This window comes from Mesoplodon bidens (assembly GCF_964165515.1).
Source record: "Mesoplodon bidens genome assembly, chromosome: 11".
In the NCBI taxonomy this organism is placed as follows: domain Eukaryota; kingdom Metazoa; phylum Chordata; class Mammalia; order Artiodactyla; family Ziphiidae; genus Mesoplodon; species Mesoplodon bidens.
The window spans coordinates 83,072,451-83,096,262 of record NC_138167.1 but is presented as its reverse complement, the minus strand read 5'-3'; positions in this window follow the sequence as shown (position 1 = coordinate 83,096,262).

Below are 23,812 nucleotides of genomic sequence, written 5' to 3'. Positions count from 1 at the left end.
AATGTTTGACCATCACGTGGGACCCCAATAGAAATCCTGATATGGCTTTGTCCTCAGAACATGCATTTTTCTGATGACTGTTGGAAGGATACCAAGAGATCATCTAATCCAGTCCCCCTAGATTTACAGATAAAGAAATTGAGGACTAAAAAGGTTATCTGTGGTCACGCAACCAGTTAGAGGCAGAACCAGGGCTAGAATCAAGGTTTACTGCTTTTCCTATACTCACCCCCACCCCGACTTTTTTGTTATTGTAGTAGAATTTACATAACAAAATTTACCACTTTAGCCATCTTTAAGGATACAATTCAGTGGCATTAAGCACATTCACATCATTCACATCGTTATGCAACCATCACCAATATCCATCTCTAGAATTTTTTCATCATCCCAAACTGAAACTCTGTACCCTTTAAACAAGAACTTTGCATTCTCCCCTCAGCCTAGGCCCTGGTGACCACTGTTCTATTTTCTGCCTCTATGCATTTGACTGTTCTAGGTATCTCATATAAGTGGAATCATATAGTATTTGTCCTTTTCTGTCTCACTTATTTCACCTAGCATAACATCTTCAAGGTTCACCCATGTTACAGCATGTATCAGAATTCCATTCCTTTTTAAGGCTGAGTAATATTTCATTGTAGATACATACCACATTTTGTTTATCCCTTCATCTCTTGATGGACATTTGTGTTGTTTCCACCTTTTTGCTTTTGTGAATAATGCTGTCATGAAGCAAATAGCTGTTCAAGTCCCTGCTTTCAATTCTTTTTTTTTTTTTTTTTTTGCGGTACACGGGCCTCTCACTGTTGTGGCCTCTCCCATTGCGGAGCACAGGCTCCAGACGCGCAGGCTCAGCAGCCATGGCTCACGGGCCCAGCCGCTCCGCGGCATGTGGGATCTTCCCGGACCGGGGCACGAACCCGTGTCCCCTGCATTGGCAGGCGGACTCTTAACCACTGCACCACCAGGGAAGCCCTTCAATTCTTTTTGATATATGCCCAGAAGTGGAGTTGCTGGATCATATGAAAATTCTATGTTGAATTTTTTGAGAAACCACCATACTGTTTTCCACAATGACTGCATCACTTTACATTCCCTCTCCTTATTTTTTACATGCAGTAGAAAGAGTATTGAATTGGAAGTTGCCAATCCAATCCCAGGATTGATTAGCTGGGGTAATCAAGTGGGTAAGCCACTTCACTCAAACTCAGCTTCCCCAGTCAGGAAAAGACAAACCACATTTGGCTTGCCAACCCCACAGAACTGTTATAAGAATTCAACAAAATGAGGTACACAGACTGCTCTATAAACTAAAATGTTATTTAATTCAAGTTATTATTAGTCATTTGTACTAAATTTGAGTCAAACCCAGTGTCAAAGGAGAAAACCATGAGGTTTAGGAAGAAAAAGGCTCACTAAAGAAGTTTGATATCCAACAAAGACTTTGATCTTTTTTTCTAAAACCTAGGCAGTTTGACCCTAAACAAAGAACACTGTTTCTCAATGCAAGTGCAAAATTACAGCCAACTTGGGAGAAGCTGAGAAAAGGGCAAATCAGCACTTTAGAAACCAGCAGTGGGTCAGTCATCTATTTGAGTCTGAAGCTCTGCAAGTCGGTGTTTTATCAGAAGCATTCAGAATTGTGTCTATAATTCTCTGTAAACACATCATTCTGAGGACAATGGCTTATTCCCTTTGATTGATGATAAGGGTTGCTGAGGTATGTCCAAAAGATTTCTTTGTCTGAACTTAAACTGCAGGCTTAGTTTAACTTATATCGATTAAACAGCCATCTCTAAATAGGAAATGTTAGAGGTGGACAAGATAGCAGGATAGGAAAACTCTAAATAGGAAATGAAAGCTATGTACTAGCTTTTGGAAAAATTTAGGGATGCCCTTTTGATTTTGGATCCTAAATATTAAATTTACTTTCACCACAAATCAACTGTACAAATACTGATTTGTAGCTACTGTAAAGGATGCAACAGAAATAAGGAGAGCAGAGTCCCTGCCCTAAAGTGATTAAAGTCAGAATTGAGGATCTCAAGAGGGTAATACAGTGTTGCTAAACTTTATAACTAATGACAGAACAGAGTTGTTTTCACTCTTATTTACACATACTAATATTATTGTATGGGCCCGAGGAGCTGGTACGAGAAGAAAGAGCATCCCCCTTAAAGATTTTTTTCTTGTTTTAAACATATTTAAACTTCTTCTACCAACTCTTTCATATGCCCACCCTGAATAGTATTCCATTTTTAAGAAGGCCTAGGATATTTTTATGATGTGATGCCAAGCTACTCAACTATTAAACAGAAAAGCTTGGGAATTCCCTGGCGGACCAGCGGTTAGGACTCGGGGCTTTCACTGCCGAGTTTGATCCCTGGTCAGTGAACTAAGATCCCGCAAGCCGCACAGCATGGCCAAAAAAAAACCAAAAAAAAGTTATTGGGCCTAGAGAGCATCTGGTCAGATTGGCCAGGAAAGAGAGAAGCCTTATGATAGTGGGGATATAGAACATTGGTAGAGCATTTGACTGCAAAGCCCTATGGTAGAGACAGGGATGCAAAAGCAGTGCTTTCTGAACCTTGCACTAAGGAGGGAAAAGGAGACGACCAGGATGATAAAGCTGAGGTGAGACTGAAGCACAAGGAAAGAGGACAGATACTAGGAAGAAAAATAATTGCCAAGAGAAATGGGGCCAGAGAATAGAAAGAAGGTACCCTCTTAGGGTAGGAGTTCCTTCTGAGATATCCCCTAAAAATTATATTCTAGCCTCTTCAAAAGGAGAGCTCACTGCTTTGCAAGGCTATGAATTCCAACATTATTAGACAGCTCTCATTTTTTCTAATGTTCTTTAAAATAATTTAATATCCAAAAATAAAAGATATATTAAGTAATAAGTCGTGGTACAGCCATATATTGGAATATGATCAGCCAACATAAATGGTGTTGCTGTAAAAGAATGTAGAAACAATACTTAGTAATATAGGGAAATACTTATATTATTATATGTGCCTTAAGACCCGAATTCGGGGTGTGTGTGTGTGTGTGTGTGTGTGTGTGTGTGTAAACATTGCAAGGGAGTACACTGAACCATTAGCAGTGTTTATTTCTGGGTAGTAAGAGTATGGATGATTTTTATTTCCTTCTTTATGCTTTTCTACATTTCCAAAAATTGGGTTACATCAGTAGAACCCTCCCCTGCCAATATTCTGTGGTGCTGACTTCTCACAGAACAGCCCAGATAAGACTCCAGAGACCTTCATGATTGGAAAACTAAGAAGGTAGAAGACATAGGAAGATAAAAGGATCTGTGCGCATCTCTACAGAGAGTCTCTGTGGGTGCACACATCTTTACCCCATTCTCTTATGAGTTTTACTTTCGTTGTGACATTGGTGAAGAAGGCAGACACACCAGAAGGATCCAGGTTGGGGGCTTCCCCAGTGGCGCAGCGGTTGAGAATCCGCCTACCAATGCAGGGGACACAGGTTCGATCCCTGGCCCGGGAAGATCCCACATGCCGCGGAGCAACTAAGCTCGTGTGCCACAACTACTGAGCCTGTGCTCTAGAGCCCATGAGCCACAACTACTGAGCCCACGTGCTGCAGCTACTGAAGCCCGTGCGCCTAGAGCCCGTGCTCCACAATGAGAGAAGCCACTGCAATGAGAAGCCCACGCACTGCAATGAAGAGTAGCCCCCGCGCACCGCAACGAAGAGTAGCCCCCGCTCGCCGCAACTAGAGGAAGCCCGCGTGCAGCAACGAAGACCCAACACAGCTAAAAATAAATTAATTAATTAATTAAATTTTTTAAAAAAAGAAGTATCCAGGTTGGGTTTGTTTCCCAGGAGAATCCTCTCTGCTCTGGTGGGTCCCAGAAAGTTCTCAACTTCCCCTACCCAGGGTCTCCTCTCATAAATCCTTTTACCCTTTCTGCTGATAAAATGGTTGAGAACACGGGCTGAGTAAAGAATACCAAAACTTTGATAAAATGTCCTTGATATACACTGAAGAGAATGTCGAAGTGTTTGTGGGGCTTCCCTGGTGGCGCAGTGGTTGAGAGTCCGCCTGCCGATGCAGGGGACACAGGTTCGTGCCCCAGTCTGGGAAGATCCCACATGCCGTGGAGCGGCTGGGCCCGTGAGCCATGGCCTCTGGGCCTGCGTGTCTGGAGCCTGTGCTCTGCAACGGGAGCGGCCACAATAGTGAGAGGCCCGCGTACCACAAAAAAAAAAAAAAAAAAAGTGTTTGTGATTACAGTGTGTCCTAGGTAAGCTGTCTGGGTGTGGTAGGTCAGTCCGGGATAGGCCTTGAAGTGGGCAAAGAGCAGAGACAAGGAAGTCACTTATGGCTCAAGAGCCTCACATTCTGCTTCTATGGCCCTTTGTTCTGTGTTGCTCAATGTCTGTGCGAGTCCCAGGGAGTGAAAGCCCAATCTGCACACAGCCAGACAAACTGTATTTCTAACCCTCACTTGAGGTTCTCAGGAGACAAGTAGAAATCCCTAAGAAAATACTACTGCAGTTTAGATGTATTTTTAAATATAACCCCCCCAAACCTTTGTTATGTTAAGTGTGATAAAACATAAACATGTTGAATTAGTATAAACAGACAGGACCAAATAATATCAAATAAAGCAAAGGGGGAAAATACTTCTAAAAAAACCAAAAAAGTTTTGTGGTGTAATTTCTTTTTTGGGGGGACGGGGGGAATCTTAGTTCCCCTAGCAGGGGTTGAACCCCCACCCCCTGCATTGGGAGCATGGAGTCTTAACCACTGGACCACCAGGGATGTCCCAATTTCTTAAAATGATCATTCTATTTTAGTCTTTCAACCTGACAGAAAAGAATTTGGAACAGAGTCCCACATTAACATGACTTTATTGTTTACTATATAATGAAGGGTCTCAATATTTTTGAATCATGATCCTCCCCATTTTGGGGGGTGAGAGTGGAGCACAAACAATTACTCAGACCAACCCTCTTAAGCAAGCACTCTGAAGCCAGCACTCAATTCACTTCCTGTCTTGTCCTTTTAAGATGGGGATCCATTTTAAAAGGATGACTGGCTCCATCATTCCCTCTCCTCTACTGCATTATCATGACACATTTCCATCATTTCTGCTGATTACACTGAATCTTACTACAGTATTTGTTATTTCCTATCAATTCTCATTTTGAAGATAGGGCTTATGTCCAAAATACAATAATGAAAAACCATGACATGGCAATTTGGAAATAACATTCCACGAAGACAATTGTCCCTCTTCAGAGCCCTGGATAATGCACATCCCACACCCTAGCATGTCTGTATTAGAATAAACACCTTGGGTAAAGAATTGTTCCATCTTAATGCATTTAAGCAAAATGCTAAAATGGATTTTCAGCTGAGTTTTCACAATGCTCTTTGCAAGCTTTCTGCCTTCATTAAATTGTCAGGAAAATGCAGGTTAATTTATTATGGAAAATCACATCCATTCTCTGTACTGCTTTGCCCAAAGAAACCCAGGCCCAACATGGTAACATCAGAACTATTCACCTCACATTTTCTCTTGAAAGATAAAGAAAACAGAACCATTCTGCCTTGCTCTTGAAGAAAGGCAGAGCCTCCTCAAGACCCTCAGAACTCCATCTGGCTCCAGTCTTTCCCAGAGTTTGCTGGCCCAGAGACAAAGCACATTTATTTCAGATGGATCAACACTGTCACCCAGTGGACAGTCAACTAGGCAGGCTGAGACCTTAGCCTTGCTCTTGGCTTGCAAGGCAGATACTGAGAGCCAGTGTTTGAATAGGAACCTGTTTGTTTTAGGTGATCATGAGTAATTGTTGATATTCTCTTACAGGGAACTGGGAGGACCTCAGCTGACAAGTCTTTGATTTGGATGTCACAGATGAGTGCAACTTAAGGAGGACATACATTTTCATTGTGCTACTGCTTTTTTTTTTTCTTCTAAGCTACCAGTAAATTTATAGGAAACACAGACTATAAGCCAACCTTGCACAGTCTACCAAGACTCACAGGATCCAACAGGCTTGCAGGAGCAGGGTAATATTTGATCACCCGCCAGGTCTGTGGGAAGACTTCCCGATCACAGAGTAACATTCATTGTTCATTGTTCATAGTGACAGGGATGTGTATTTTGAAAACTGAAAACAGATTTTTTTGTGTGCATATGTGTGTTGAAATCTGAGGAAGTTATTCACTTTACTGTAGTGAAATCAGTGGATGAGCTACCTTTGCTTTCTCTATTTAGTATATATCTCAAAAGACATGTACAGATGCAGCCTCTGTTCCATCTCATTTGTCTTAAGTCTCTTTCTCTTGTCTAAACTGTCATTTGAACACTTGCAACAAGCTGGCTTACTTTCATATTAAGGTAAGAGGCTCTTTGCCTATAAATATTAGTGTTAGAAACATCATAATTATTACAACAGCAGTCATGTTTGTTACTCCTAAAATTCAACTTTTATAAAGTACCTCTAGACTAGCAGATGAAATCATGGTATTTTTTTTAGCCGGAAGGGTCCTGTGAGATCATCCAGTTCATTGCTTCTCATTAAAATCATATAAGGAAGCTTTTAAAAAGCACCGATATCCCAAATAGCCAGACAAAAGAATGCTTATTGTATGAATCCTTTAAGATGAAATTCTAGAAAAGGCAAACCTAATCTATAGTGACATCAGATAAGTGATTGCCTGGAGATGAAGTTGGAAGGACTTACAGCTAAAGAGTCAAAAGAAAATTTGGGGGGTGATGGTAATATTTTCTATCTCAATTATACAGGTGGTTACATGAGTATATACATTTGTCAAAAGTTGTTGGGACTGTACACTTAAAGTGAGTGCATTTATATTGTATGTAAAATATATCATAATAAAGTTGATGTAAAGAGAATACTGATGCTGGGTCTCACCCACAGAAATACTGATTTAATTGTTCTAGGGCAAGGTCCAGAAATCATTATTTTTTCATGCACCTAAGGCATCAGCCAGGGTTGAGAGCCACTGATCTAATCCAGTCCTCACCTCTACCAGTTGAGATTAACCCAGGTTATAAGGGGAGATGCAGGACTAAAAATCAGATCTATAGGTACCTTGTGCCCCAAACCTTTACCTTTACTAATAATATTCCTTCTCTCTGGAACTTCTTTCTCCTCCTCCTTCTTCCTACCTCTTTCTATCAAAATCCCTCCCACCTTTAGAGCCTAGCTCACATATCACACTTTGCAGGAAGCCTTAGGCTGCAGCTCTCTCCACTGGACTAGAAGCTCCGTGGCAGGAGGGACTGTGGCTTTTTAATTTTTGTATCCTCGGTTCCCAATACTGTGCTTGGCACAGAGCATTCAATAAACATTTGTTGAACTGAAAAATTCCTGGAAGGGAATTAACATTTATTACGTGTCCATGATGTGCCAGGAATTGAAACAAGCACTTTACGTACATTATTTTACTAAATTTTTATAATTTTATGAATTGGTTATCATTTCCCCCTTTGGCCACCTCAGTGTTAACAGGGAATCCAATTTTTAACTTCACTAAGAGTAATTATAAGGATAATCCAACAGCTATAAGAAGACCTGCAGTCACAGGGGTACCACAGAAGGTTGTGATTCAAGCTGATTCATTTCTGCATTCCTGCTAGCCTACTGTGCACTCTGTGAATTATTTCTAAGTCTGGCAAGCATCATACACAACAGTCATTTAAAAGAGTTATATATCTCAAATCACATACCAAAAAATTTCCTGGGATGACATTGTGCCTTTGAACCAGAAGTGGACTTTTGCTGCCAGTAAATTTGGATGCAGAGATGATGTTGTATTTGATCAATCGAAAGGAATCCAAACAACACTGAAAAAAGAAAAAGAAATAATTGTAAAGACATTAAATCCCAAGTAACAAATCTTTTGCTCCCTTCATCAGTATTTGTATCTTTGAACCAAAAATTCCCGACTCTATCCCCACCACTCTATTAGAAATGCCTTCATAAGCCACCAAAGACCTCTCTCTGTATTGCCAAGCCCAGTGGACAGTTTCATGTTTCTTTTATTACTTGACCGCTTCGTGGCATTTTAAATTTTTGAATCGTACCTTTTTTTCTGTCTCCTGGGCTTCTGTGGCCCCATTCTCTTCTGTTTTCTTCCTATTTCTCTGTCTTCCATCCTAGTCTTTGTCATGCACGCCTTTTCTCTACTTGGCCTCTAAACATCTACTGTACTAAAATCTCCAGTTTTGCCTCCCACCATTCACCCTCTTCACACAGTCCTTGGGTAACCCAAACGTTTAACTATTTATGTCTACACCAAGTATCTTCCAAAGCTAGTGCTCTCCTCTGAGAGCCAGACCTGTAGATTGAATTGCTTACTTCTTGATGTCTCCATTTTGATGCCACTCAGGTACCTCAAGTCAGCATTCCCAGTCTATTTTTTTCATCTTTTTCTTCAAATGTTGTTATGGCAGATTAAAGATGGCTATAAATCCTTTGCCATGCCACTCGTCGAGTGATGGGGGTCTATTTCCACTCCTCTGGTCTGGCCTTTGGCGTGTTTTGACTAATCACATACTGCGTAACTGCAGAGATCTCCAGCTTCCATTTTCACCTATTGGAACACTCCTTCTCAGAACACAGACCCCATGGTGTGAGGAAATCTGAGCAGCTTTGTGGAAAGGCCCTCCTGAGGAGGACAGAGACCCCTGGCCAGCAGCCATAACTGAGCTCCCAAATGGCGGATGCACCACCTGCCAGCCATGTGAATGAGGCTGTTCTTCAATCCTCCAGCTGTACTCAACCTTCCCCAGCCAGTGCTACCTGAAGCGGAGTCAAGCCATCCCTGTTAAGTCCTGAGCAGGGTCCTGAGCAAACATATGACCATTTCTTTAAGATTCTAAGTTTCTGGGGGGTTTGTTATGCAGTGATAGATGACAGACATTTCTTCTTCTCCTCGTGAATTCCCTATCTCAACAAGGGGCACTGCCCATTCTTCTAATTGTCCATATGAGAAGCTGAGAGACATTTAAACTCTTCCCTCACTCAACATACTAAATTTTATAGTCTTGCTTCTAACTCTCACTCATACTCAGCATCCTTTTCCATCCCACTGTCACAGCCTGATCATTTCTCACCTGGTAAAATGTAGTAACAGGCCTCCCTGTCACTCTGAAATTTTCTGGATCATTCTGTTAAAATGATCCTTCTAAAATAAAAAATATCTTCATGTTACTTCTCTGCTTAAAATCCTTTCATGAATGCTCTTACTGTCAAGGAGAGTTCAAATTCCTTATTAGATCTCACAATCAGGCTTTCTTGAACCTCTAGCTGCTAGCTCCTTCAACATGCACCCCCCAATACTCATTTATTTCCAGTCTCCCAAATTCATCTTCCAATTTCCTATCCTCTTGCCTTCCGACATGCATTTTTCCAACATGCCTTCCAAAATGCAGTTTATGGGACATGTTCTCTACCAAGTTAATTCTTATTGGTCCTATAAGACACTTCGGACCCGAATATTCTGTTCACACTTCTGATCCATCACTCAATTCACTGTGTTGTGATTCTGTTCTCTGGATTGTCTTCTCCTCATGGACAAAATCAGAGTCTAATTCATTATTCTACCTCTAGTTCCTGTCACATGCTCCATCATTTGTAGGAACTCAGTAAATGTCGGTTATCTGATTTAATGAATATATAGAACTGTGCTGTCAAAAATGCTCCTTGGACTGATTATATCCAAGTAGATAGTGTTTTGGAATCATTTCCTCATTGTTAAAAGCGTTCAGCCAGGAATGGCTTCTTTTATCAGCTGCACTGGCCTCTACAATTCCTGCTGGGCAAACATACGAAGCCCCTTCCACACCTCCTACCCACACAAGCCCAAGCACATATTCCTGAAATGCTAATATGAACCATTCCTCCCAATCCATTCACCTCATTCAGCTCCACTCTTGCTTCCATTAGCTGCTGATTTTCTTACTCCATACTGCTATATGGCATGCTGTGGTGCCTATGAGCACAGGTCCTAGTGTAAGACTGCCTGGTCTGAACCTCAGCCCACCAGCTTCCTAAGCGAGTAACCTTGGACAAGTGACTAACTGTCCTTCATCTCAGTTACTGACCTGTACTCAATATCATATGCAGAAAGACAGCTATTTAGAGTTCTTTTGAGAATCAAATAGTATTACAGGTAAACAGTCGTTGCAACGCAGTAAGCACTCAATAAATATTTGCTCTCTTGATCTTATTCTGACTTTGCCATTTCTGATCAGTTCAGCAAACATTTACTGTCTATTAGTTGCCAGGCATGAGGGGATGGTGAGGTGGGCAGGCACTGTCTACACCAAGGATATCAGAGCCCTTGGGTTTGATGCACTTTGTTGCCATTCCAGCGAGGAGCTGAACTCCTGACTAAAGTCTTGCTCTCTCATCCACTCGGCTTGTCTGTCTCTTTAGGGGAGACCTAGCTCAGTTCACAATAGTCCAAGAAGCACCTCTCATGAGACCAAGAAAGAATTAGCAGCGACCATATATCCCCATAACTGGCCCTCAGGATGAAGAATCATTCACTCATTCATTGATCCATTTATTCATTTGACAAGTATGTTTTAAGTGTTAACCATGTCCTTAGATCCAGTGATAGGCACTGGGGCTACACTGTGAGCAAGACATGATCCTGCCATCAGGAAGCTTCCAGCCTGTGAGCAGAGGACCCCAGCTTTAGTGCAGGCTGGGAGGGTAGGGCTGCTTCTCCCAGAATCTGTGCTCCCTGTGCTCCCCAAACCCACCAAACGGCCTCTGGGGCTCAGGATACCCTTTTGAGGGCTTTGTCTATACCCTGGATGCTTTCACCAGAGTATCCAGTGAATTCCCACTGCTGTTCAGCTTCCACGCATAACTTAGCAATTTCAGCACCAAGCAGGAGGCCTCACAGGTGTCTGGTTAGGTGGAATGGAAGAGAACTAAGGCCAGGCAACTCTTTTGGGGGAGACTGGGATTCTCCCGTGAATTTCCTGTGTTTTATAACCATCTCCATTTTTATTTATATTCCCTTTAGGGTCCCTGGTATGGGATCATTCTTTCCCTTTTTATGAGCTAAAACAGAATCTACTTTTTGGAAGCATAGCGTACACAGCCAGTTATGCCCAGATTCTTTCTTCCCCATCCAAAGTTACAAATTGACATGTCACCTCCTTGCAAGTTTACTCTCAACTCTACTAGACAAAATAATATTTCCTTAGCCAAATTTACATTTTAAATTTGTTTGTTTGTTTATAGTCTGCCTTTTTAGCAAAAGACCTGAGATGGTTTATAGGAAGAATAGCATAAAGAAAATCATAAATTATAAAAATTACAATGAGAAGATTTCAATATAAACAGAAGCTCTAGATACAAAAAGAAGAAATGGATTTCAGATTAGTGATCCATAAGTTCTTACCCTATTGTTATAATTCAGTCTAAAACTTTGCTCTGTACTTTCAGGCAAAGTGAAAAGAAAAACTCAGTTGGGTACCAAAAATCTCATTACCAGGGAAGAAGAAACCTACCTGTTCCTCATGGGTAATAAAGCGTTTCTAACTTCTCATTCAGAGAGACATTTTCACATTTGGCTTCATATAGGAGACACTGGATCTGTAGCAGATAATTTAACATCCCTCAAAAGAAGCTCAGGGCATATTCAGGGCAACATCCTAAAAGGCAACTCATTGAAAGTAGTTCCACAAGGGGCAATGTGGTCCAAGCCCTCAGCTTTCACATGCTTCAGCCTAATGAAGAACAAGACCTGGGCTCTGCAATGGTTCTGTAAAGTATCCCCTGGGGCTGTCACTGGGGTTTGGATAAGGAACAGACCAGGCCGGGTGTGAAGAGCCCCAGTAAGAGCGACCTTCAGTATCACACAAAGGACCTTGGACTAGACCCTACAAGAAGTCCTTAGAGAGTTTTAAGCAGAAGCCTGGTGCAGTCATGTTTGGATATTAAAAAGAACACCTTGCAATGTGTAGGAAATATCAGAGCAGCCAGGAACAGAAGCAGGAAAATCAGCCTGAGAGTCCGTTGGAGAAAATCAGGTGGGAAGTGTTGAAAGTCTAAAATAAGCAGAAGCTTTGGGATTGAAATGAAGGAACAAATAGGAAAAAAAAAATGTCATGGTAATAGAATCGATAAGACTTAGAGACTTATTAAATGTGTTGTGGGTACAGGCTATCATGTGGAAGATGTTTCATTAGTGCCTACACAGATCAACTTGTAGTGGCTATTTGAAGTGTAATTAGAAATAAGAGTTTAGCGGCCAGTCCAGGCTCAGTTGAAAATAATGGATCAGTAATGTCTGCCATGGCTGCAGAGTGGGAGGATGTTGGCATAACCGGTTTTTACCATTCTTATTCTCTGACAGAGGAAACATAAAAAAGTACTGTGTGTTTTGAAATGTGCACCCTGTATGATTCCATGTATATGAAGGTCTAAAACAGACAAAATTAATTTATGGTGATAGAAGTCAGCATAGTGGTTACCTGGGATGGGTAGGTGGGTCGAGTATTGACCGAGAAGGGGCAAGAGGGAGTTTTTCCGGTCTGTAAATATTCTATATCTTGATCTGGGTGGTGACTTTATAGGTGTATACATCGGTCAAAGTTCATTAAGCTATGTATCCTTAAGAGTTGTGATCTTTATTATATGAAGGTCATACCTCAATAAAAAAAAAGTGGAGGAAAAACTCCTTCCATGACCCTTTGGCTGAGGAAATGTACTAAGGTATAATATGCAAGGAAACATTATTCCACAATTTGCCTTTATACACATGACGCTCACCTGAATGCAAGGCATGCTTCTAGATCTCAGCTCCCTGTACAGTTTGGCCACTTCTTTCACGGTCTTGCCCTTTTCCTTAGATGAGAACACATAAACTATAGTGATCTGATCCACAGGGAATGGCTGGCTGTTTATTATGTGATCACACTCCAGGTCTGTCACTCCAGGGGTGCAGCAAGTGCTACACTGGCACGTGTTCCCTTCATTCCCACACAATGTCCGCCTTAGGACCACAGGACAAACCAGCTGGGAAGCAAGCCGCACCTCCTTGCTCTCAATGGGGAGAGGAAGCCTAGAAATGTAATGGTAGAAATCATGTTTTAAAGAACTGAAAGGAGAGAAAGAACATCATTTTCTAAAGGGCCAAAGAACCAAAGTGGCTACTTTAGTAAAGGATTGAAATTTAATTCTGGACAGAATTTTATTTGCCAATATGCTAAAATAATTGTCAATACACTAGAAGAGTTTAATGTAAAAATTTTCAGCTATATAGGCACCTATGGCTCTGAAACAAACTAAGCTAGGTATTCAGGGGTCTAATTAATCCAAATGATTGCAAATAATTGACCAGTAAGAATGACAATAGAATGTTAATTGCAGTTTAACAATGTAAGAAGAATGCTGGTCTGTAAGATATTTACTATTTCCTCTTAGAAATGGGGACACTGAGGCTTGGGAAGTTCAATAATTTGACCAAAAACACACAAGTCGTAAGTGACAGCTGGAATTTGAACCAGTGTGCATTTTTTTCTATTATTGTACTGCTGCCTGACTTCTGAAGATGAAATACCTATAGCATACTTCTGAGTTGATTTATGTCTATTAATAGAGGGGATAAGACATGTAACCCAATAGCCAGAATAGAAATCAGAATGCTAAATCCGGATCTGTCACTCTCAATGTGACTGTAAATTTTCTGACTCCTTTGTGCCTCAGTATTGACATCTGTAATGTCGGGGTAAGTTCACATTTCCCCAAAAGTTCTAGGGAAGTTATGAGGCTTAAAAAACCAAGTTTTGTGGGACTTCTCTGGTGGTCCAGTGGTTAAGACTCTGTGTTTCCCCTGCAGGGCACATTGGTTCCATCTCTGGTCAGGGAACTAAGATCCTGCATGCCATGTGGCTAAAAAAAACCAAGTTTTTTTTTTAGGGGGAAAAAAATCAAGTTTTGTGCATTTTAATTATACTTAAAGAATTATTAAAAGATGCTGAGGTTTGTTTTCAAAAAAGTTGCTTAAAACTGGCATTCCTGGATAGCTAGAAGAGTATTTTTTTATTATCATTAAATTATTCAATGTTGGCTTCATTATCTTTACCCTGAACCTGAGGAACTTAGTATTAATAAATGTGAAAAATACCCAATTATGTTTGTTGAAGTCATGCTTTTTGAAATGTCTTGATGTCTCCCCTCGATAGAAGCACATTTCTACATAATGATTTACTTGTCATAAGATAATCCATGCTTGCAAATATAAGACAGTATATCAGTACTTGCCTTAATGCCCCCCAGATCTATTTTCAATGTCTTTTTTTCCCCTTTCTCAGCATAATGTTTATTAGTGAATTTAGATACAGGCCAACTTAGAAGTGGATCTTCTTTTATGGAAAGAGAGGCAGATAATTTCAATAGAGTATTTTTGCTCTGATCAATTGTGTACTCCTTATAGTAAAAGTTTATATATATGTGTGTATGCTAGTGTGTGCATGTAGTGGAATAGTTCATATATTCAAAAATATGAAGAATAATAAAACAAACTACTACCCAGCTTTATCAAATCTTAATATTTTACTACATTTGCTATAAATATATATATAGTTTTGGCCGTGCCACATGGCTTGTAGGATACTAATTCCCTGACCAGGGATTGAACCCAGGCCTTCAGCAGTGAAAGGTGGAGTCCTAACCACCGGACTGCCAAGGAATTCCCCATTTTTTTCATTATTATAATTTTAGATATAACCGAAATTTCCAAGGAGTCTTGCCTGATTTCACTCAACTTTGTACCCTGTTCTTGGTATATGCTATTCTCATGTATGTTATACAAATATGTCATAATCCATAATCTATCAGGGTTAAGATTCTTAGCTGCCAGCAACAGAAACAAACTGACTGATTTAAGTAAATAAACAAAAATAAAGGAACTTATTAAAGAACTTAGAAAACCTTGGAAGGGTGGAAGAATCAGGTTTGCAGGCTTCACTGCTGGGGAAAACATCCAGTGGGGACACCACAGTCACAGCTGTGGAAGAGACTCTACAGTTTGCACTGCTGGCCCTGACCAGGACACGGCTACGAGAGCTACAGCCACTGTAGCTTCTGGAAGCCACTGGAGCTGCTCCTCCCACCTGAAGGGGGTCTCGGCAGCCTCTGCAGCTGCCTGAAAGTCTGGGGCAGGCTCTTGGGATTGGTGGAGCCTGAATCATGTGCCTGGACCCTAACTTCAGAAGAGACTGAGAAAGCAAGAATCTGGCATTTTGGGCCTCTAGAGTGGAAATGAGCTCGCTTCAGCAGGTAGGGGAATCCCCTCATGTGGAACGTAGGTTCAGAGGCTGGATGGTCAAAACAAATTAGCAGTTGTCCACAATTTATACAGTCTCTTGTTAATGGACATTTAGGTAGTTTCCAATTTTCCACTATCACAAACTGCTGCAATGAAATTTCTGTACATTTTTTTTTTGTACATAAGACTTTAATTATAATGTAGTTAAACTTATCCACCCTTTCCCTTATATTTGTGGGGGGTTTTCTTGTGTTTAAGAATTCATTTTCTACCTCAAGGTGATAATGATAGTCTCCTTATGCTTCTTCCAAATGTTTTATTATTTTGGCATTTTATATGTAACTCTTTAGTCTACCTGGGGTTTATGATGGGAATTGGGAATCTAATATAGATAGATAGATAGATATAGATAGATAGATAGATAGATAGATGATAGATAAGCAGTTGTAGCACCACATTTAGAATAGGCCATTATTTCCTCTCTGGTTTGTAATGTTATCTCTGTTGTATATCAAGTTTCCATATGTGTATGGGGCTGTTTGGGGCTATCTATTCTGCTCCACTGGTCTAACTAGCCTGGTGCCAATACCACAATATCTTAGTTACTGACACTTCAAAAAATGTCAGCAAGGCCTCCCTTTGTTTTTCTTCAAGTGTATTAACGTTATTTCTAGAATTAGCTATCTTACACCCCAAAGAGCAAAACGATAAAAAAAAGAGAACTTTTTCATGTATGGTTTGTATACAACATGAGCCACAAAGAGCAACAATACCACCTTTGCCAGTGGCTGGACAGCAGCAGAGAGCTCAGAGAAGGAGGCAGGGAGTTATCATCAAAGACATCAGGTGTGTTTGGAGTAAGGCTCTGATCTCCCACCCTGTAAAGAACAGGCTGCTAGGAGCTCCGGTCTCAGTGATACTCTCTTGTCTTCCCATGACCACTTACTCCTCCATCCCCACGTTTGCCTTCACAGGGGAACACAGAGTATATCAACATTAGGGCCCCTGGAGACACCTTCTGAGCATCCCTGATTAATTCCAATGTGCCAGTTAGTGTGCTAAGAGAGGTACATGATTGCTGAAGATCTCATAGCTAGTATGCTCTGCTAGTGTGTTATCAGGACTGTATACGGCTGTCCCTCTACCAGGTGTCCTCTGTGCACAGGACTGGGCTGGAAATTGAACTAGAGCATGCAAACCATATGAAACAACGATTGCACATCAGGTGGGCTTTCTTATGCATGGAGCTTATTTTTAATTCATGGGCTAGGTGAATACTGGATTAGGTGAATGCTGGGTTAGGTGAAGACTTTATGGTTTTTTAATTCAAGATTTAGAGTCCAACTCTAGACTTAAAAGTTTCAGTTAGGGTTTGCAGAAATAGGCCATTATTGAATTGATATTCATCTCTTCAGATGTCACTGCAACTTGTATAGCTGAGCCATAAAAATAATTCTACATTTAAATGTGAGATGATTGGGTTTTGATTTCTTACAACAAACTTGAAAGCCATTTTAGAGCTGCCTCACACAGTGCCTGCTTGCTTTATCATTGTAGATTTTAAAGGATTTGGACTTCATTATTTGCTTCCAATTCTAGCCTAGGGTCAAGGCCCTCCATGATCTGGTCCCAACCCTGCCTATCCTACCTTCCACATTCTAAGCATCAGTGAAACCAAACTGCTTAGCATTCTTCTGATTTGCCTGCACCGTCCCTCCTTCATGCCCCTGTTCTGCTGCTTACTCGCTGGGTCTTTGGGGGTGAGAAGGGCATGGTGGGATTAAATATTGTTACCCCTTAGGTGTGTCCTGGATGTTAAATGAAATCTTGCAAGAACAGTGTTTAGCATGGTACCTAGTGTATAGTAAGTGTTCAGTAAACGTTTACGGTCCCTGACCCAGTATCCAAATTCTCCTCATCGCTCGAGACCCTACTCAAAGGCTTCCTAAAAAATCCTTTAGAAAAATTTCTCCCTCCTCAAAACTTCCTCAGTGTTCTATCTATCTATACTGCTCCAACAGCACTTTATTCCTTATTTTCCATTGATTAATGGTATATACATTCTTAATCTCTCTGTACAGACTTGAAGCCTTGGAGGGCAGGGACCAAGTCTGTACTGCTGGCTGTGACTGTACACCTGTGGGTGGCAGATGACACTTATTGGTTGAATGAAGTCATTCCATGGTCAGGTGTCTGGTAGCACTGCTTGTTTAGCGGCATTAGCAAAGTCTGCTGACAATACTTCAGGTTCTGGAAACATCTCCCTCGTGGCATTTACCACTTTTCTTAAAATTCATTGTCTTCACCAAATGTTACAGAAGCAATATTAGGATTGAGAGCTCTAGGGATTCTCAGCTCCTGGGAGTCCTGGCAGGTGTCTGCCCAAAATCAACCAAACCTCAGTGACTGGGAGACAATGTCAAGTTGATTCAATGTCTGCTGAGGTCCAGCTCCCTGGTTCATAGACAGCGGTCTTCTCACTGTGTCCTCCCGTGGTGGAAAGGGGTGAGGGAGCTCTCTGGGGTCTCTCCTAAGAGTACTAATCCCATTCATGAGGGCACAGCACTCATGACCTAATCAACTCCCAGAAGTCCCACCTCCAAACACCATCACATGGGTTTCAACATATGAATTTGGGAAACAAATGTTCAGTCTGTGGTATAATATAAACAAAAAATCTGTGTGGTCCTCTGTAATTTTTCAAGTATAAAAAGGGTCCTGTGTCCAAAGGTTTGAGAACCTGTCTAACCCTTTTCCATATTACAACCTCAGTCATAGTGTATTCCTAGTTCAACTCTTAACTACCTCTGCTTTCAACACTAAAATAACCCTCATTCTTTAATAAATAGTGGGACTCATTAACTGGAGTGATGGATAGAGAGAGCCTGTAAATGGTACTGTCATTTGTCCTCCAGTATTTCATGTGGCTCTAATCTTCTTTTGTAAACCCTGGATACTGATTCCCATGTAGCCCTGGTCAATGAACACTTGAAACTTCCATGTGGGCAATAGTACTCCTGATATCTTGGCTATAGGAATATTGCTTGGAGCCATATATGTGTTTCCCAAAGTCCAGCCTAAATATTTGGATATTATGGGGAGGATAAAGAAGTTCTATCATTAAGGATCTAACTATTCTCCAGTTACAAAAGGAGATAATAATATATTGTAAGATAAAAAGTAACAGGATGTTTTTGGACAGAACTAAAATAGGTAAAGAATTACAGAAGAGAATGTGGCAAGGGAGTCACATTTAATTTCAAGAAAGGCACTCTCCAGGAGAACAAGAGGAGGGCATTGCAAGAGTCATTGATGAAGTAGTTTTGAGATAAAAGGATCCTTTGCTCTATGAGCTAGTGTCTAGGATAGTGCATCCCAATCTCTTGTGAGAATCCTTTTTTTGTGCCCTTTCATGATATTGATCTCTCTAAAGTCACCAGGGCCTTCTTTTTAAAAAAAAATTATTTACTTATTTATTTTTGGCTGCATCGGGTCTTAGTAGCAGTGCACAGGCTTCTCTCTAGTTGTGGCGTGTGGGCTCCAGAGTGCGCGGGCTCAGTAGTTGCAGTGTGTGGGCTCTGTAATTGCAGTATGCGGGCTCTCTAGTTGTGGCGTGCATGCTTAGTTGCCCCGCAGCATGTGGGATCTTAGTTCTCTGACCAGGGATCAAAGCCATGTCCCCTGCATTGGAAGGCGGATTCTTAACCACTGGACCACCAGGGAAGTCCCACCAGTGAAATCCCACCAGTGGCCTTATAATAGCTAAAATCAATGGTCTAGTTTAAGACTTTGTACTACTTGATCTTTATTCAGCAGTTCATATAGCTGACCAAACTTTTGTTTTGTAAAACTTTTTTCTCTCCTTACTTCCACATGATTATTCTCTACTTTCTCCTTCTCGTCCTACCATTCTTTTGTAGTTTCCTTTACAGAATTTCCCACCATTGTTTCTTATAAACAAACAAAACCCCCAAACATTAGTGTCCCTCTGGGTTGTGTTTGGTTTTTTATCCTTTTCCCTGAAGCACTTCATTCTTAAGCCTTCTACCACACCCAAGCCCTAATGACTCTCATGTCTGTATCTCCACATCCATATTTCTAACTTACTACCAGATATCTCTGCCTGGATGCCATGCAGGCATCTCAAACTTAAAATGCCTAAAGCTTATCTTCCCTTCCGTCTCCTCCAAGACCTCCTCCTCCTCCTTTATTCCCTATCTCAGGGAGTGGTACTGCTATCCATCCGGGAACCCAAGCCAGAAACCTGGCTTGGCGTGTCATCTTCAACTCCTCCCTCTCCATATTCAGTGGACCATTAAGTTCTCTTAATTCTAAATTAGACATGTTTCTGCAATCCAATCTCTCCTCTCTAGCCCCCAACAGCCTTCACATAAGTTCTCATCAATATTGTTATCAACAATAACATATTAGCAAGTTTCCCCTACCAGCAGGCTCTGCCGTTGCCAATTTTTCTTTCTTTAGAATACAAGCCATCAGACTTAGGGATATCACTGCTGATAAAAGTTTAAAAAATGGTTTTGAGAACAGACATGGTGTGGGCCCCCCTTTTTCCAAAAAATTTTCAGGGCACAAGAAACCATCCTCTACTCTGTTATTTCATACTAATAATTTTAGACTTATTAAAAGACTGTTCAACTTCAAAAACTACAAAGTACCATACTCTCAGAATAGAATACAGTTCTTTAAATATATCTGGCTTTTAAAATAAAACACATGGATTTACTGGATGGAAACCACTGCTCTAGAATCTAAACTGCCATCAGAGTGATCTTTCACAAAGCAAAAATGACCACATTTCCCTAGCTTGCAGACATCTGTATATATTATATAACCATATACATTTATCCACAGAATCTACATGAATATCATTTTACTGGCTTTTAATGGCTACACAGTACTATTCATTGTATTGCCATGCTGGGGACATGTCTGTCGTGGTAGATTTTAAGCATTTTTTAAAATATTAAATTTTAAATAGCCCTCGTCACATATCACCTTGAGACCTTACAATAAAAGCCACTCTTCAGGGTAGCATAGAAGGCTATTTACAACCTGGTCTCAATTCACCTACTCTTCAGCAAGAATTTCCCCTAAACATGCCACTGTCAAATGAAAAATAATGCACAACCTAAAAGTTGAGAGCTATGTTTTATCAGCAGACATTCTTAGGACTTCAAGCCCAGGAGACAGCCTTTCAGATAAACGCTGAGGAAACTGTTCCAAAGATCAAAAGCGGGCAGCCAGGATATATGGGAGTTTTTGCACCACCACCATGTAGTCGGAACAAAGGGCTACTGTTAATAAAAGAAAACTAGATATCCCAAGTTAAGGAATTTAGTGTTTCTCTACGTATGGGAAGATGCAAGAGTCTGGGCTCACTGAAATCCTTCCTTTGATATGCACCACAGCTATCGGGGCCAGCATCCGGTTTCCTCAGGCTGCTTCATCAGGGGTGGCTGCAGTCCTATGGCTGCTAGACGGCAGGGTTCCCTTGTTTCCACCCTCAACTACCCCGGGGCTCACCACTGGGGATGGCTGCAATCACTGATGACTGCGACATCCTTTGTTTACTAATATGGCAGGCAATATTTTATTTCTCACCACATTCTTTCATTCCTTTATGCCAGGGGCTCTCAGTCAGGAGCAATTCCCTGCCCCTTCTCCAAGGTCTGTGTTATGGTCTGAATTGTGCTCCCTCCCTCCAATTCATATGTTGAAGCCTTAACCCCCAATGTGACTGTATTTATGTATCTGTATCTATGCCATATCATCTATACATTTTAAAAGTTATATAGCACTTTTTAAACCATAAAGATATGGAAAAAAATCCTCAGTATTTCCCTTAATGTCAAGAAAACAAGCTTTCCCATTTTTTTCTTAATATATTTCTTGTTAACCCATTGCCAAAGGTCACAAAATACATGTGTGCCTTAGGATAGTCAGGCCATCATATAATACACACAAATGGAACAATTTCAAGAGCATGGCTTATTCACAGCAATGTTGGCCAACACATATCATTACTGTGTCAGACGTTGCGCCGTCACAGGTGCTTTTTCTCCATCTTGGAATTTAATTTCCATATCCTATGATGTGGTACTATTATTATCCTCATTTTACAAATAAGGAAACTGAAATTTGGAGCGATTAAGTGATTTGTCCTAAGCCACACCACTAACCAAGGACTTCAAAGAAAATAAGATGGAGGCTAATTATGTTGCTCAGTTTGGAATTAATATTTTCGCACCAAAAATACATTTTTGGGACAAAATAATAAATATATCTTATTACATTGATTTTACAATAGGAAAAGTCTCTAAGGAAAAAAAACTTATTTTTGTCTGCTTATCTGGTTAACCATCTAAGACAAAATGACTTCATGTGATTAGCTAGAAAAAATATTCTCATCTATGCTGGTATTGAGTTATATTTAATACAGGTTCTCTTAGATTCTTACTTAGGTTTTCAACATTTCTTATTCCTTTACCCCATTCAACTTCCTCTTATAGAGAAAACCAAATGAAGAAAATTGGTGAAAATAAGGAGTGATGGGCTGTTAAGTACAATTATTCAGTTATCTCAGACTCTGCAGTGTCCTGGAAAATTATCATCCAGTAAATATTCACTACCGTACTGTCAAGATATGTTTTTTTTTTTTTTTTTTTTTTACTATTACCTTGAAAGTTTCATTTTCTTGCCTCTTTTCGGAAAGAAAGGGGGAAAAGTAGAGTACAATCCCTTTGCAGCAAAGAAACAGTACTTTGTGTTATCAGTGCACTTTAGCATTACTTTTTTTCATTGAACAAATTTTGACATTGATAATTCTGTAGATCAACTTATACCTCAAACACCCTTTGTCAAAATTTATCTACTGACCCTATAGGATCCTGTGTCTACTGGACTGGGTCTGAGGTAGTAGCCATGGCCCAAGTGTTCCCAGAACTTACAGTGGAACTGGGAAGATTCACAACAAAGCTTGAAGGCATTTTTCATACAGCAGATCTTACTTATAAGGATGCTTTTGGCAGTAGCTTTGCACCACAACCAGGGTGAGCTTTGATTCCTCCTGAGGTTGACAGCCACATCCTTGCCCCCAATCTTAAGATCTTTTAGACCCTTTTAAAAATCTTCATCTTTATGACAGACTAACTTGGACTAGAAAATAATAAATGATGTAAGGAAAGTATTAGCATCTTATTTTATTATTTATTTATATGTCTCATTGAATGCTAAACTTTCTTGAGGGTACTTTTCTTTCACTTTTGTATCTTCCACCAAGAAAAATTACTTCTAGTCTACAATCAATACATATTTATTGAACTGATTAGGAATTTCAACTGGAAAGGCACAATACAGAATTACTAAATTTCTGGCGCCTGATTACTTGGGTTTGGATTCTAACTCTGCTATTTACTTCCTGTATGACCTGGTGCAAGTGACCAAAACTCTCTAGCTCTAATTTCTCCAACTCAAAAGTGGATTAAATGAGATAATGAATGTAAAGTACTTGGCACTTCTTAAGTGCTATTTATACAATGAGTATTTACTGGGCTCCTACAATGCTTTAGGTTAGAGGTAGGTGCTGGTAATAAGAGTACAAAACAGGCGAGGTTCCTGTCTTCATGGAGGTCAAGGTAGTTGGAGAGACACACATAAAACAAATAATCACACAAATAAATTAATTACAAATTGCCATGAAAAAAAGTTAAGAATTCAATGCGTGGTTGTATGAGCAGGGCCTGATATAGATTGTTGAGGAAGGATTCTCTGAGGGAGTGGCATTTAAGCTGAAACTTGAAAGACGAAGAGATTCTCTATTTCCTCTCATTCCTCAACTCTCTAATCTGGCTTCCATCTCTCTACCTAAATAGCTCTTGCTAAGGTCACCAGTGGTTTCCATGTCACTATAATATATACATCTGGCATTTTTCATCCTCTTACTTGACCTCTGAGCACTCAACGCAGTTGATCACTCCCTCCTCCTTGAGACGCTGTCTTTCCTTGGCTTCTCTAATAATAGACGCCTCCTGATCTCTTATCCTCTGCCTGCCTCTTCAGTCAGGCCCCTTTGTAGGTACATCTCCTTAAGTGATTGGACGGCCTCGCCGTGAGCTGTAGTTGTGAATAAAAACGCAGTCCTTTTGAGTCATAAAAAAAGAAGTGTGTACACGTGAAGGCATTTTTTCGCCCCTCTCCTCGCTTCCGGTGCGCTGTATAAAACCACGAATATAAAACTTTCCGGTTCCAGCCGAGAGGCCCCTCTCCCGCGCGCGGGCAGCGCCTGTCCACAGGGCAGGCACGGGCATTCAACTTGACCCTAGCAGGCAGGTTTGCCCGAGGCGCGGGACGAGGCACGGGTCAGGTTTCGCGCGGTTTTCCCGACCTCCACGGCCACGCCCGCCTGAGGCGAGCCCGGCCCAGCTCCACGCGCAATCCTCACAGTCGAGTCCTCCAACGTCCCAGCATTCCCCGCGCCCGTACCATC